This window comes from Carya illinoinensis, chromosome 4 (genome assembly GCF_018687715.1).
Source record: "Carya illinoinensis cultivar Pawnee chromosome 4, C.illinoinensisPawnee_v1, whole genome shotgun sequence".
Lineage (NCBI taxonomy): Eukaryota > Viridiplantae > Streptophyta > Magnoliopsida > Fagales > Juglandaceae > Carya > Carya illinoinensis.
Window position 1 is genome coordinate 16,277,347 of NC_056755.1, and position 16,072 is coordinate 16,293,418.

Consider the following 16,072-nt stretch of genomic DNA (forward strand, 5'->3'; position numbering starts at 1 on the left):
ATCCTAGTTTCATTAGGTTGTGCAAAACGCTTCTTGAGTTTATCCCATACCTATTTAGTTGAGGTAATGAAAAACACATTAGAGGCTATGCCCTTGGAAATAGAATTTAAAATCCAAGCGAGTAGGATGTTATTGCATCGTAACCAAGAGACATAAGAGGGGTCTGTCTGCAAGGTCAGGAGTTGAGAGATGGTGCCATCCAAGAAACCTGACTTGTTTTTAATTGAAATATAGAGAATGAAAGATCTACTCCAAGAAATGTAATTGGAGCCAGTTAAGGGTGGTGAAACAATAACAATGTTTGCATTGTCACTATGATGCAAGAAAAATGGCTGTTAGGATCTTCTGTAGGAGAAGAAGAAGAGGAAGAAGAGGAGGTCATGGCTTATAGAATGAAAGTTGGTTGGAAACTGAGAGGGAATTGTAGGAAACTATTCCTTCTTTGATACTATGTTAGAAACAGAAATTGGAATGGAGTGGGAATAAATGAAGCAAGAATTGAGAAAATCTTTTTCTCATTAATAAACTCGATTATACAAAGGTCACTAATATATATGTTACAAAAAGCAGAAAGTGAAAACTACTGAAACTAACTTTTTGATTTTCTATACAGTTTCAAGCAACAATACACACTTTATGGACAGTATGGTCTAACCAGCTTTATACATCTACTCCCTCATACTTCATTGTGTGTAGCCATGTATTTCTTCAGCTGATATATTTTTTTTTTTCTGTGCCAACTTCTTTCTTCTCTTTGCTGCTATTGTTGCTATCTTCTTCTTTTTGTGTGCTGCAGCATGCTTTACTTGCTTTTGCTGCTACATGCATTTCTTGAGTGTTGCAGGGCTTTTCAAGCTAAAACAAATACCAAACCAATTAAGACATTAAAAAAAAGGATTTTTCATTATTATACCAATTAGACATTTTATGCATGCTATCTATTTCTCCTTTTATGAATATAGTTAAAACATTATTATTCTTATCACTCAGAAAAGTAGAAACAAAACTGATGAACATGAAGTAAAAGATAACATTAATTTTAAGAGGTATCAAAACCTTGAGCAAATTGTCAAGCTATAGCACTAACTATAGTCTAGCCCTTCCACTAGCAAAAACTAAAACCATTGATCTAGTAAGGAAGCAAGGAACATGAAAGCTCCTGGATGAGTGTAGTTTGTGTACAAAATCACTTAGGGAACCAAAGATATTATCATGCACTATCAGAAGAGGCCCAATGATACCGAACTGCCAAATCAAATAGTACCATGTTGTGGTAATTGCACAATTTCCAATTCATATAAATTATTTGGATGTTGCAGAGTATGCAACCATTGATACCACTTGAACATAAATTATTCAAGATTTATTCCCTTAAAAGCATATGCTACATCTTTACCACCGAAGGCATGTAATAAGGGACATCCTTGAACAATACTGCTCCGAGATTCTCCATTTTTTGTACACCTCACTTGCATAAAACATGTGGAAAGGGGTTTCTAGACCCAGACGAGCTGAGCTTGGGCCACTTCACCTAAGCTTGTGATCTATGACTTGGCGGGCTAGGGAATGAAAGGGGAAAAGACCAGGCCAGAACGAGAAGGAGAAGCAAGTGGCATTATCTCAAGTTTGAGGCATTAATGAGGGAAAGACTAGTGGGATGGGATCCTAACCCCGACAGAATTAGTGCCATTAAATGTGACATCGAAAGGCCAACACCAAGGTCAAGTTCCTATCATTAACAGGAACGACCGCATTAAATGCAACACCATGTTGTCAGGAGCAGAAGGTGATCGTTATAGCAACAGAGGAGTCAAAGATCTCTCAAGGGATTGGGTATAAATGAGAAGGAGTAGGATAAGAGAGAAGGTTAATCCCTCTAAACACACTTAGCTCTTTCTCTTTTCTCTAGCAAAGATAAATTTTGATTTTGGCATTAGAGGTGTCACGGACATACCTAACCACTCCATTCTTGTCTTTTACAGGCACTCAGTGGAGTTCAGAGCTGGTGGTTACAAAACATGCCTTAACAGTTGGTGCTGTCTATGAGATCAAAATTCTTTTTGATCTAGCAACATCAGTGTGCCTTTTGTGTGCAAGCCATGATGCACTCTGTGCAATCCTTGAGTAAGAAGCTACATCAGCGAACATAGAGGGAAGAGTTACAAAGATGGGGGAACTCATAAAGAAAATTACCTCAGATGCGGAGGCCTTCCAACAGGAGAACAAGGCGCTAAAGCAGAGGAACACTGAGTTTGGAGAAGGTGCCAGACTAAGCCGAACTGAGTGGAGGGGGAGTCACAAAATACTAGAGAGGTACCACCTGAAGATGAAGAGAGTAGAAGGATAAGTGATGAGTTGTGCAACCTTATTGGCAAGTACAAGGACATGACAAAGAGAATAGGGAGATCATCCTTCGTGGACCAGTTGCTTAGCAGCATGAACCTGCCCTACAACGCTGAAATGATGGTCGTCCCACTTTTTCCCAAGTTCATATCTCCTCAAATAGAGATGTACGATGAGCCTATAGACCTCGTTGAACATCTGGAAACATTTAAGACCCATATGATGTTGCATGGCTTCCCTTGGGAAATCGCGTGCTGGGCATTCCCCTGACGTTGAAATGCTCCACTTGGGCATGGTTCAGAGCCTTGAGGTTGAGTGCCATCCACAACTTTGAGGAGTTAGGCTGCCAATTCTTAATTTAGTTCATGGCTAGCCAAAAAAGAAGGTGGCTGGCCGCTTACCTCATTATAAATAATAGGAAGAAGAAAGTTTAAATTCATACTTATACCGATTCAATAAAGAACGAATGACCACAGGTGACCAAAATGAGAAGATCACACTGGTAGCTCTTAGGTGGCATCTAGCCCTGAAGCCCTTTTATGATAGAAATAGTGTGAAAGACCCTAACAACCTTGTGGGATTTCATGGATCGAGCCGATGACTTCGTCAACTCCAAAGATACCCTTAGAGCTTTGAACACCTAGAGACGCATAGGTGCAGAGCAACCAGTGAGCAAATCCAAACTGGGTGCCAATGCAAAGACCCATGAGAAGGAATCCAAGATGAAGAAGGGGCAAAATGAGAGGAGAAGCGACTGTGGTGCCACCCCCTAGAAAGTGCACATGAACATGCATGTGTACAAACTCGGGATGAAAAGAGCTCACAAGAAGGCCATAGCGACTAGAGAGCTCGCAGGTACTGCACCTACCACAATGTGGTGGGCCATTGGATCAAAGATTGCCAAATCCTAAGAAGGAAGATAATGGTCGAGATTCGAGAAGAGGTCTGAGAAGAAGTCCAAGGAGAAGTGCTTGGACGTCCAAGTGCCCACTGCCTATCGCCCCCAGGCGAGTAGTTGGAGAAGGGTAGGAGCTAAGACGGGAAGATTGTTGAAGTGAAAGCCCAATGAGGAGGAGGAACATTAGGAGAAAGGAAGAAATTCCTCTTTAACAAAACTAGAAAAATGTCCTGTTACAAGAGATACACACCATAGCTGGGGGCCACGCCAGTGGAGGCAGCAGTTTAAACTCCCCAACGGGAAGTTGACGGAATGTGTAGATGTGACCGTTAATCCAATTCTTGAGACGTGAAATGTAGCGATAAAATGAATTTAAGAGGGGAAGCTAAAACGTTATTGAACCCAAGGTTTCAACCTTCATATAATTATATATCTACATATAGATTTTGATGATAACAAATAAATTCAAGCATAAATGAGTCTCAACCTTAAGTTATCTACACAATAGAGCCAATCACATCAACGAACCAAGTATGAGCAAGAAATGGAACAAACTCACAATTAAAGCTCTTAGGGTAATTTTGTAAATATTTTGAAAATTTCAAAATTGGATTAAGGCTAAAAAGGAATCTTTTCTCATAAGGCATCAAATTGCATTTTTCATATATATTTGAAAGTTAAAAGTTTGAAATTTGGATTTTTTGAAGACGATTGATTGTTATCTTTTACATGTGCATGATATGATTAAAACTTTAAATTTTAAAAATTTTGAAGATGATTGATTTTCATTTTTCACATATGTATGATATGATTAAAAGTTTGAATTTTGAAAATTTGAAAGATGATTGATTGTTATCTCTCACATATGCATGATAAGTTTGAAATTTTTCAAAAGTGATTGATGATCGTTTTGACATATGCAAAAGGTAGAAAATTTTGTTTGAAAATTTTGAAAAGTAAATAATGCTCAATTTGTCATATGTGAAAAGTAAAAGATTAGGTATAAAAATTTTGAAAAGTGAGTGATGCTTTTTATTTTTATTTTTACATTGAATATTTTTAAATTTGAAAATAAAGTCTTATATGCCTATAAATTGCCCAATTGAGATCTTTAAATTCACAACAAGAGCATACACACATCAATTGCAAGTTTTATAACATTCATTCGAAACTTTCAATATCTTTTTTCTAATGATTGATCCTTAACTATAATCATGTGTGTAGAAGGTGTTATACATAGGGAATAGTTATATCACCACGTATAAGGTGATTGCAAGTTTAAAGAGTGTTATATATAATTTTTTTATAGCGGTATTGCTCAAATGTGTAATAGGTTTCTATCTCCACTTAAAGAAGGTTGAATAGTAGATTTGAGAATTCTCAAGGAGTAGCTTGAGGCGAGGATGTAGGCAGTGAGACTGAACCTCATTAAAATACTAAATTTGCTTCTCTTTTATCCTTACTCTTTATATTTACTGCTACTTAGTATTTTTTTCAAATTTTATAATGTGTATTTGGTTTATAATTATTAATATTTACATACAACCCAATTCACCTCTCTCTTGTATTAGTCATCTAAGCAACAGTGTAGAAAAAAAATTCCTACCACGCTCACGTGGTAAAAATTGGCTGGATAAGTGAAAGGGAGTTTCTATATCGAGCCAGGCCGACCCGAGCAACTTCACCAAAGCTTGTTACCCTTGACTTGGTGGGTCAGGGAATGAAAGAGGGAAAGCCCAGGTCGACCCAAGAAGGGATAAGCAAGTGGCACTCTCTCAGGTTAGATGCATTAATAAGGGAAAGACCGATTGGGATTCTATCTCCGAGAGAAATATTAATTGCATTCAATGCGACTTCAAATGGCCGACACCAGAGTTGAGTTCCTATCATTAACAATAACGGCCACATTAAATGTAATGGCATGTTGTCAAGAGCAAAAGGTGGTCATTTACAATGACAGATGAGTTAGAGATCCCTCAAAGGACTATTTATAAATGAGAGGGAGTGGGTAAAGAGAGAAGTTTAATCACTCTGAGCACACTGTTAGCTCTTTCTCTGTTCTCTCCAGCAAAGATACATTCTAACTTTGGCGTCAAACACACTCAACCACCACATTCTCCTCTTTTATAGGTACTTGGTGCAGTTCGGAGGGAGTAGTTACAAAACATGTGATTACACCCAAAGAACAATGCGGTAGTTGTAGCACAGCTTTGGGGTGTCGATTCCACAGTGAGACAAATTAAAAGAATAGCAAGAGAAACAAAGAAACTAAAGAAAAATATTAAATAGATAATGGAGAACAAAGATTAATTTTAAATGTAAATTAAAGTAAAGTAAAGTGATTAACGGAAAAAGTACTCAAATTTGACAAACAGTAGAGTGTCGGGAATCCCTTGCACAAATCTGGTATTTTAATTATTCTTAATTCATTGGATAACTCAATTAGGAACTCAATTCCCGCAATTCACAATCGGAAGGTATAGATTTATAAACCAGACTTTAATAAAATGAAACCCTTTGAAAAAACATTCATCAATTTTAAAAAACGTGAATTACTATCCCTATTGATAAAATCCAATGACGGCAATATACTCAGGAAGCGATATTGCAGCAAAAAACTAAATCAATATAGATAAATAATTGATCCAAACATAATCAAAGAACTAATTCATTCAATAGAAAAAGCATGACTGAATCCATAAACAGAATAAATTCTATGATTATTCGGAGAAGAAAACATCAACGATGAATTGAGAATGATAAAACAAAAGAGTTTTAGAAATTGAAAATCAAATACATGAATTAAGAATAAATTAGAAATACCATCTAATGTGCAAGTTCATCCCTAACCCTACTTGAGAATTTAGTTACCCATAAATATAATGGACAACAAAAATCTCCAGAGAAAACTGAAGCGAACGGTGGCCATGGAAGTGATTTTCTCCTCTCTTCAGATCTGCCTCTTGTGCCTCTTCCCCCCCTCCATTTCGTGCTAATGATATGCTTATATAGGGTAAGAAAGAAACCCTAATGTTCTCTTGATTTCCGCATAAAAAAATCGCCTAAATTTTAGGACTTATCTTGGCAGCCACGTACAGCCTTCAGGAGTTCGAATTTGGAAATCCTTATTAGAGACAAAGTTATATCCCTTTAAGATAGCTTTCCAATTCATCAAGAATCGCATCAATCAGATATATGAGTAAAAAGATACGGTCAAAACACTAAAGTATGTCCAGACTGTCTCCTAACGAATTTCGGACTTGGACTTCTTGTGGTTTCATTTTGTGATTTTTTTCTTTTTCTTTTCTTCCAAATTGCTCTCAAACCCCATGAATGTCCTCTTTTGAATTTGACTGGGCTTGACTTGCTCTTTTATAAACTCTGAAATTAGACATAAAAAAACTGCTTAGGAGTATCCCAACGTAAATAGAAATTTAATTTAAGAATACACATTAATTCCTATGATTTCTATTCACATTTTAGCATTTTAGTCCAATAATAGGGTATATAGAGTGCACTTTCGCACACTCATCACACCCCCCAACTTACTCCTTGCTAGTCCTTAGCAATTTTCATGTCAAAACAACGAAAGAGACCAAAGAAAATCACATATAAAGGCTATCAAGTCACACTTTCCAGATTCACATATCAAAACAATCTAAGGAATCCAATAATCCATCAAGATCAATCCACCTATAGCAATCCACAGAGTGTGTGTGTGTTCTCCAAGCCATAACCATCGTACTACTAACCTTGACACATGCAACATCAAGAACATCTTAAGCAAAAGGTTCAACTCCATAACTCACGGGTATAATAGTGTTTCGTGTAAGGGTTCTCATGAAAAATTAGGCAATTATGTACAAGCAATAAGCAAACATTGATCTTATGATAGGAACACTAACAAATGAGACTTCCATCAATCTTTTCAACAGCTTAGTTAGGATCAGAATGGTCAATACAAAAGGTTGTAATGTGGCTTGGTTTTGGGGTTATATGAAAAAAAAAGGATGAAAGGGATTCAAAAACTTCCAAGTACATACAAATGGAATTTTATTAAATATCTTAATAGACCACACTTCTCACTTAATATACTCTCCAACTTTTCAAATCATCAAATAATAATGCTTTTCCTTCTTCTTCCTTTTTTTTTTTTCAACAATTTGATGGACAAACACATGCTACTTTTGTATTCTTTCCATCTATGCCAACTTCTTTTTTTTTTTTTTTTGGAGCTCACTCAATTGAACACTTTGCACTTGTACTCTTCTCTTTTTTTCCGTCGTCTTCTTCTTCTTCTTTTTTTTTAATTGAAAATGATAAAATTAAAGAAAGAAAATACAAATTCCACACCTAGTATACACTTGGAAGTAAAAAGGATAAGAAAATCTGTGTATAAGTTATACTCTAATGTGGAGAGGCATGGATGATATGGGCATATGAAAAGAAAAAGCTACAAGTGTTTTATTGGCTCAAAGTTGGCTACTAGGGGTCTATGATGGAAAGGATAGCTTGAAAGGTTCAAACGTTAATCCTAAGTTGACCTTCGTCATATCCCAAGTATATCCACCATTGTACTGCAAACCATGTAATGATATTCTCAAAAGAAGTGCCCAATTCAACAGATCAATGAACGCTTATCACAATTTACTGTATTTGTATGCTCTCAATCCTCTCCAAACTCACATGAAAACTTAAGCAAAAGAGTTCTCTAGCTACATGTGTCAAACCACCATCTTACCACAAAACTTGGATAAGTGCATTAAGAATTCTGTGAATGTTTCAGCAAAAAATGATCTGGTGGGTTTGGTGAATTCACGAAGATGGCTATGAATGAGAATGAGTACACATGTGAAAATGATGCACATGTGATGCAAATTAAAAAAAAATTGACACATGAAAATATGCCATAGAGTTCCAACAAACATTTTAAAAACTGAATTTGCACCACCACCCCCCAACTTAAATGAAACATTGTCCTCAATGTTTAAGAATCAAAATTGAATGGGGAGTAACTGAAAATGGTAGAATACACGTGATGAGTGATGTGGGTAGCTCCCTAAACACCAAAGATGGTAATCTGAAATGACGAAATGAAACTATCCTGCAATCAAAAACAAAGAAAACAATAGCAAACAAAAAGGAAAAGAAAGAAAATAAGAAAAAACAAAAATAAAACAAAGCAAAACAAAATAAATAAATAAACACATACCTTGGTGGTGTGGTCAAGGTTAATAGACTGGATCCACAAGTGGAATGTCTTCCACTTCCGGAACTTGCCTATCAATTAATATTTTAAGGCGTTGACCATTTACTTTAAAGATCCGACCATCCTTAGGATCTTCTATTTCTACCACCCCATTTACAAAAATATTTTTCACTAGAAATGGGTCAGTGCACCTAAATTGAAGTTTTCCTTTATGCTTGTGAGATCCAAAATCATATAAGCATATTGGGTCATTAGGTTTAAACCTCATCCTAAGAATATTTTTATCATGAAACGCTTTCATTTTAACCTTATAGACTTTAGACTTAGGCAAAGATTTCAATTTAACTCTTGGTGCTTTCATACTTACAGGAATTTGTTTTCCACATTTCTTAGGCAACTCCTCAAATTTCTGTTGCCAAACCTGTGTGCCATAATCCTGATTTCATCAAAAACATCACAAATATCAATAACATCAGATGAATCACTAACAGATGTATTAAGCTTAGAATTCACAAGGGAATATTCAAGGGGATCAAAATCATGAGTTGTGTGAACTCCTTTGTCTATGAGTGCATCAATCATATACGTTTGGTGGCACTCGTCATCTGTTGGCTGCTTCTCAATATGGAAAATGTTGACCTCCATGGTCATGTTTCCAAAAGATAACTTCATCAACCCATTCCTACAATTTATAAGTGCATTAGCCGTAGCAAGGAAAGGTCTACCTAATATGAGAGGAACTTTAGAGTTAGACTCAACAACTGATTGAGTGTCCAAAATTAAGAAATCAACAGGATAATAAAACTTGTCAATTTGGATCAAAACATCCTCAACTATCCCCCTCGGTTTCTTAATTGAACGATCAGCCAACTGAAGCACGACAGAAGTAGGCTTAATTTCACCCAAACCAAGCTGCAAATAAATGGAATAAGGCATCAAATTAACACTAGCTCCTAGATCTAGCAAGGCTTGCCCAAACTCATGATTCCCAATATTACATGCAATGGTTGGACAACCAGGATCCTTGTACTTAGGAGGAATTCGCTGCTCAATTAGAGCACTAACTTGCTCTGTCAGAAATGCTGTCTTCTTAACATGGTGCTTCCTCTTAACTGTACACAAATCTTTAAGAACTTTTGCATAAGTGAGAACTTGTTTAATAACATGCAAAAGAGGAAGGTTAATCTTTACCTGCCTGAGGTTCTCCAAGATTTCATTACTAGGATCCAAAGTTCGCATACCAGATTTTAAAGCTTGAGGAAATGGTACCTTAACTGGACTCTTGATTAACTCGGCATCCTTGGGGAACTCGGTGCTATCATTGCTTTGTTCCTCTTCAACATCCTCTTGCTTATCAGTTGTTGGGATGTGTAAGGACTTACCACTTATTGTCATAATGACATTGACTTCTTTTAAATTTTTTTGTGTCATATGCTGACCTTGGGGTGCGGATTGAGCTTGAGAAGGAAACTTGCCACGCTCATTCACACTCAAGGAGCTCATTATCTTGGATATATGACCCTTTATCTCTTTGTTTTCTTCAACAACCTGCATAATCAAAGATTCAAACTTTTGATTAGTTTTACTCTGTGCCTCAATAAAAGCATGCAAAGTGTCTTCTAAAGGACTCCTAGAAGATGAAGGTGCCTGTGACGCCCCCAAAATCCCCACGCCCGAACACGGGGAAATTGAGACGTCCGGATGGTGACACCCCGGGTCACCATCCCATCGACGGGTGCCGAGTGTGTGCAAGGCAGCAATTGTGTACAGAGAGACACGCAGCGGATAAGAAAGTCATAACTAAGTACCAGAATTTTTCTTAACGTAATACAAGCTGTTTAAAACATACATAGATAAAATATTACAAAACACAAAAGCAGTTTTAAACAAATAAAAAGATAACATCAGCAACCCGGCGGAGCCGCATCCTCGGGCTCAGCCTCTTCCTCCTCCTCCTCAACTCCTGCACCAAAAGCTACGGAACCACAAATGGTTCCGCAGGTAAGTAAAACCCCAAACACTACCAGATAAAAACACATATAACTCAAACAAGATGCATGAAACATGCCCAATGCACAAAGCCCAAAATCACCAGTTTTCCACACACGCCAAAAACCCATATGACCCAAAAACATATCCTTTCCGAAAAACATGCCAAAAGTCACATTTGGCCCAATATCTCGCCGGAAGTCCATCCGGCCCAATATCTCACCAGAAGTCCATCTGGCCCACGCCAAAAGTCACATTTGGCCTCATAAACCATTATCCAATTTTAACCGTATGCACCATGACCTCCCCTAGGAGTCATCCGCACACCCTGGCTCCAGTGTCACACCGCAGAGTACCACCACGCATGTGACACCTAACAAGCGATGCCCAGTTCCGCGCCCCGCGCGTGCGTAGCCAAGCATCCTCTAGCCCTCGCCAGCGAAGGGCCACGGAGTCGGTGAGTAGGGCGATGCCCGGTTCCATGCCCGGCACGTTCGTAGCCAAGCATCCCCTAGTCCCGCTCCCGTCATCTCTCTCGATAACTCAGGGGACATCACTCAGTTTATTCCGCTCCCGAGTGACCAGAGGAGCTCCACCGAGATAATAACCCATCCCGGCTTGGGCTCGTGATACACACGCACCCGTAAAACCAGTCACACCAATACACAGGCTTTTCACACAATCCCACAAACACACGTGCATGCACCATGAAATGCCACATCAATGCATATTAAAATAATCCAACAATATAAATCAATAAAACAAGTAACTCCGTCCTCCATCCATCCGACCCCCGAAACTCCTCGGACTCAGTCCGGAATCAACAACCAACAACAGATATTTATGGAATGAGCAATATATATTTAAATCTGTAAATAGGGTTTGGAAAATACTTACAGCGCTATACGGCAATTTTAGAAAACAAGCGGCGTTGCAAGCGGCGGAAAAACAGCAACGTCACAGTGAAAATTCACTGTGGCCGTGGGTCCGAAAAACCCACTTTTGAACGGGGACAAACTAGGACACGGGATTGATAGGGAATGGTCTAGAGGTGGTTGTGAAGCTATAGGAAGTGACGGACGGCCGTGGGTGGCGGCGGAATGGCCGGAAATGGCCGAAAATGGCAAATCGGAAAACAAGCTCGTGGGAGCTGCTCCGGTGGTCGATGGAGGCCGGAAATGGGTGGGTTAGGACGGCAAGGGACCGGTGATGAAGTGGTGAAGAAATGGTGGCCGGAGGTGGAGCGACGGCGGCGGATCGGAGTGAAAACCGTGGGTGCTTGTTGGGCTTTTTCCGGCCAAATGGCCGGCCGGTTGGGGGTGGGTTTTGGAGGGAAGGTAGACCGGAAGGAGAGGAAGAGAATGAGACCGGTGGGAGGCCGAACGGTGGCCGGACGGCGGCGGTAGGGGCTGGGGAAGGTTGACGCCGGCGTGAGGGAGAGAGAGAGAAGAGAGAGAGTGCACGGGGGGGGGTCCGAGTCGGGGGAGAGAGGAGAGAGAAAAGAAAGAGAAAAAAGAAAAAGAAGAAAAAAGAAAAGAAGGGAAAAAGAAAAAAGGAAAAAGAGAAAAAGAAAAAAAAGATGTGAAAAGAAATGAGGTCCAGTCCTCATTCCGGGAAAAGAAACAAACCGCCAAAAAGATTAAAACCACAAAAACAACTAAAAGAAATAAAACACAACCTCAAATAAATTAAAATAAATTAAAAACCGACTTTAAAACCGCAGCTAAAATAAAACAAAATATCTGATATATTAATTAAAATAAAAACAATTATTTCAGCGAAAATACACTTAAAAGCGGGTCATCACATCCTCCCCTCCTTAAAAACAATTTCGTCCTCGAAATTGCAAATCAACTACCAACTTAAAGCAAGCCACATAAACGCTCACAAACTAACAGAGATCAAGATTAAAATGCATACCTTCATCATTCGAACAGATACGGGTACTGCTCCCTCATGTCCGCTACTCGCTCCCAAGAGAAGTCTTGAGCTAACGGATCTCCCCAAGCCACTTTAACCAACGGTATCGTTTTGGACCTCAATTGTTGCTCCTTCCAATCCAAAATCTGCGACGGAACAACCTCGTAAGTGAGATCCGGTTGCAACTGAATACTCGTTGGGTCGACGAAACGTGGCTCTTGCTGTCCAAAGCTCTTCTTCAGGGATGATACGTGGAAGACATCATGAACATCCCCAAAATAATCCGGCAAAGCAACTCTATAGGCAACGGACCCTACTCTCTCCAGAATCTGAAAAGGGCCGACGTACCTCGGATCTAGTTTCCTTTTCTTACCAAAACGCTTAACACCTCTCATGGGAGAGACTTTAAGATAAACCCAATCACCAACTTCAAATGACAATTCTCTCCTCCTGGTATCAGCGTAGCTTTTCTGGCGACTCTGAGCTGCCGCCATTATATCTCTAATGATCCGGACTTGGCTTTGCATTTCTTGAATTATTTCGGGTCCAATAATTCTACTCTCCCCAACTTCATCCCAACACAAGGGCGACCTACACTTTCTTCCATAAAGAGTTTCATAGGGAGCCATCTGAATAGTCGCATGGTAGCTGTTATTGTAGGCAAACTCAATGAGCGGCAAATGATTTTCCCAACTCCCTTGGAATTCCAGGGCACATGCTCGCAACATGTCTTCCAGGGTCTGTATGGTGCGCTCTGACTGGCCGTCTGTCTGCGGGTGATAAGCAGTGCTGAACTTCAACTTAGTACCCAAAGCTGCCTGCAGACTCTTCCAGAACTGCGATGTGAACCTCGGGTCCCGATCCGACACTATACTCTTTGGTATGCCGTGTAGCCTCACTATCTCCTTAACATACAAACGGGTCAACTTACCCAAAGAGTCGGTGTTGTTAACAGGCAGAAAATGAGCACTCTTCGTTAACCGGTCCACGATCACCCAAACAGAGTTCTTCCCACTAGGTGTTCTCGGCAAACCCACTACGAAATCCATCGTGATGTCATCCCACTTCCACTCAGGAATAGGGAGGGGTTGGAGCATACCTGCAGGTCTCTGATGCTCGGCCTTTACCTGACGACACGTGTGGCATTTCTCCACATATAAGGCAACGTCCTTCTTCATTCCATCCCACCAGTAAATTTTCTTCAAGTCTCGATACATTTTTGTACTGCCGGGATGAACTGAATACGGGGCCGCATGAGCTTCCGCCATGATCCGTTCCTTGAAATCTGAGTCCTTTGGGATCACTCTGCGATCTCGGAACCGAAGTATTCCATCACTATCCATGCTATAGTGCAACGGCCCTCGAGATTTTCGGACTCTTTTCCTGATGTTCAGCAGCTTCGGATCCTTTCTTTGGAGAGTTTTCAATTCTTCAAAATCTATTACCCGAATGTCCAGAACCGAAGACAAAATCTCTACTTGCTGCGAACTCTCTATAAGGAGCCTTCTCATCCCATAAAGTAATGAATCCATTTCTGACGGTTCGGCTTCATCCTCCAAATGAGACTTCCGGCTCAAAGCATCAGCAACTATGTTAGCCTTCCCCGGGTGGTACTTGATCTCACACTGATAGTCACTGATTAGCTCTAGCCAACGCCTCTGCCTCATATTCAAATTTTTCTGGGAAAACAAATGCTTCAAGCTCTTATGATCAGTAAATACCTCACAAGCTTCCCCATACAAGAAATGCCGCCAGATCTTGAGTGCAAAAACAATCGCAGCCAACTCTAGATCATGCGTCGGATAATTCTTCTCATGGTCCTTAAGCTGACGAGATGCATAGGCTACAACCCGTCCTTCCTGCATAAGGACACAACCCAAACCGAACTTAGACGCATCACTGAAGACTACAAACGGCTTATGCGGTTCTGGGAGTGCTAACACTGGTGCCGTCGTCAACCTGTTCTTCAATTCCTGGAAGCTTCTCTCACGTTTCTCTGACCAAACAAATTCTGTATTCTTCCGAGTCAAAGCTGTGAGAGGTCCGGATAAGCGAGCAAAACCCTCTACAAACCTTCGGTAGTAACCGGCGAGCCCCAAGAAACTCCTGATCTCGCGTACTGTAGTTGGGCGTGGCCATGACAAAATGGCTTCTACCTTACTGGGATCAACTGCCACTCCACCCTGGGAAATTACATGCCCAAGAAATTTAACTTCTTCCAACCAGAACTCACACTTGCTGAGCTTGGCGTACAACTGGTGCTCTCTCAATTTCTCAAGTACCAGACTAAGATGATACACATGCTCTTCAATATCTCGGGAATAAATCAGTATATCATCAATAAATACTACCACGAAGGAATCCAGATAAGGTTGGAACACCCGATTCATCAAATCCATGAAAGCGGCAGGAGCATTAGCTAGCCCAAACGGCATCACCTTAAATTCATAGTGTCCATACCTCGACCTGAAGGCAGTTTTCGGCACATCCTGCTCTCTGATTCTCAGCTGGTAGTATCCCGACCTCAGATCAATTTTAGAGAACACCGCTGCCCCCTGAAGTTGGTCAAATAAATCATCTATCCGCGGGAGAGGATATTTATTTTTGATGGTCACCTTGTTCAACTCCCTATAGTCAATGCACATACGAAGGGTTCCATCTTTCTTTTTAACAAATAAAACTGGAGCACCCCACGGCGACGTACTAGGCTGAATAAACCCCTTCTCTACTAATTCTTGCAACTGAGTCTTCAACTCTTTCAATTCAGCCGGTGCCATGCGGTAAGGAGCCTTATGCACAGGAGCCGCTCCAGGTTCCAAGTCTATAACAAACTCCATCTCTCGCACGGGGGGTAGTCCGGGCAAGTCATCCACAAACACATCGGGGAACTCTTCCACAACTGGAATGTCTGCCAAGGACTTCTTCTCAGACGGCGTGGACACCATCTGGACCAAGAATGCATCCGCTCCCCATGCAATCTCTCTTCTTGCCTGTATCGCCGATATAATCATCGGCTTTTCTTTTAATCTACTCCCCGCAAATTCCAGACAATCACCATCCGGAAGCTGAAAGCTAATTGTCCGACTTCTGCAATTAATAGTCGCAGAATATCGGTATAGCCAATCCATCCCGAGGATGATATCGAAACCCAACAGCTTGAATACCACCAGATCAGCGTCCAAAAACCTTCCCTCAAAATTTAACGGGCATCCCAAAGCAACCTTGGAACACCACACCATCTCGCCGTCGGGTAGCGCCACTACCATAGCCTTCGGCAACGGTTCCGTGACCAAGTTACACACCCGAGCAAATGTGGAAGACACAAACGATCGTGAAGCACCAGAATCAAACAAAGTACAAGCATAAAACTCATACAAATGGACTCTTCCTGAACCAAACACACAACCCATGAAATCCAAAAAAAACAACGAAGAAACCAAATATACCAAAAATAAATCCAACTTAAAAGATTAAATTAATCCATACCTGTGATTACTCCAGCATCATGGGTCGCTGGTGCCTCATCGTCCACCTCTCCGGGCGTGACAGCATAAACCCGGGCTTGCACTGCTTGTCTCGGGTTGGTTCTTCCACCGTGTCTACCTCCACGGCTTCCTTGAGCTCTAACGGGGCAATCCCGAGCAATATGCCCCACTTGGCCGCACCGATAACACTGGGGTCCGCTACTCGTCCGACACTCGCCCTCATGAGCT